The sequence below is a fragment of the Rhagoletis pomonella genome, unplaced genomic scaffold, assembly GCF_013731165.1.
Source record: "Rhagoletis pomonella isolate Grant_MI unplaced genomic scaffold, Rhpom_1.0 Rhpom_scaffold_00003, whole genome shotgun sequence".
Taxonomy (NCBI): Eukaryota; Metazoa; Arthropoda; class Insecta; order Diptera; family Tephritidae; genus Rhagoletis; species Rhagoletis pomonella.
Window position 1 is genome coordinate 34,611,859 of NW_023458557.1, and position 1,803 is coordinate 34,613,661.

The following is a 1,803-nucleotide window of genomic DNA, read 5'->3' on the forward strand; positions in this document are numbered from 1 at the left end:
GGCAATTATATTGTGCGAGCAATATAACTCAAAGTACCAAACAAATAATAAAAAAAAAACCAAAAAAACAGTTAAAATTCGACTGCGAGGATTAAAGGCAGCAATTTGCTGGTGGAAATTTCCGAAACGTAGACCGTAAGTGTATATCAAAGAAAAATAAATGGCAGAAAGAAAAATGTATGATTTCAAAGTTTTAGCTCTACAAGGGCCCAGTTTTTCAGTGCCAGTTTAAACTTAGATTAAGTAAACTTTGAGTTTGAATTGAACAGCTGGCTGACAATTGATTGGCTGATCTTAGTTTGCACCAGCCAGATCGGGCGTTTAAGCTGAGTTTAAACCACGACCGTGCACTAAAAAACTGGCCCTAAGGGTATAAATTCTTATTGCTGCTATCTTCCATAGCACAAAAAGCCTAACAGAACTAACGAAAGAGCTTGGACCGTCAGGGCAGAATACAAAAGCATTGTCCTGCTGTTGCCGGAAGAGATCAGTAGGTTGGAACCAACACGCCACAGTACATTCGCTACCGTATAACCTAATTGGACATTTACATCCCCCACCCTCGCCGCAGTTAGGTGAGTTTTCAGTAGTCATACTTACTTTATATTATCTTACCTTACATTACTATCTATTATGCCTTATATTGAACTAACTAATTCTATAAACTTTAACCCCAGCAGGCGCCTCAACGCATCAAGTGCCCCCGTGCCAGCACGCGCATAACAACAACGTGCCTCAGTCGTCATCAAGCGCCATCTCGTCAGCGGTGCGCCTCGACCCCAACAAGCGCCCAAGTGCCAGCGAGTGCGTACCGGTAGTGAGCCGCACTGGTAATCAGGCGCCTCAACCCCACCAAGCGGCACCTTGCCAAAAAGGGCGCCTCAACGCCATCAAACGCCACCTCGTCAGCGGTGCGCCTCGACCCCATCAAGCGCCCAAGTGCCAGCGAGTGCGTACCGGTAGTGAGCCGCACTGGTAATCAGGCGCCTCAACGCCATCAAGCGCCACCTCTTCAGCGGTGCGTCTTAACGCATCGAGCGGCACATTGCCAAAAGGGCGCCTCAGGATCGTCAGGCACCTCAACGTACCCTGGCGATTAGCAAAACCAACTACAACATCAACGCTGCCACATCAGCAACCACACCATAACAACAGCAAACAGCAACCACAACAAACAGCAACAACCACTACAGCAGCGCCCCAACTAATGCCTGCTGCAACCGAGGGTGAGTCTTTCGGGCCAAACATATTTTTTTAAATAACGAAAAAAGGAACGATCTTAGTACTAATTAACTTTAAATAAATAAGGAAGAAAAAATAATAATAATATAACTTAAATAAATAGTTAGTAAGGAAACATAAAGATAATATAGAAAAGAAAAGCAGTAGGGAAAAGTAGAAAAAAGGATAAAAGAAGATATATATAAATGAGTAGGACATTACCATTTTCAAATGAATATTCCTGGTTTAGTCCCCATACATATGTATGTTTGTAGTATAATACAAACTACTATTTGGGGTGTTAAACAGTATTTGATAATTAAGGCTGGTTTACATAGAACTTTCGCGTTGCCTTTGTAGTTTGCGTTGGTTTGACAGAACTCACGTTAAAAGTATGCGTTCTACAATGAAGCTTGGCAGAGACTACTTTGCCTACTAAATTAACATATTAACGAGAGATAAATTAATCTTTCATATCAATAATTGCATGAAAAATTATATCTCTTGTCCTCATTTGATTAAAAGGAAAAAAAAACATTTGATATAAATATATTTATTTGCAACAGCTGGCGACCGACGCAG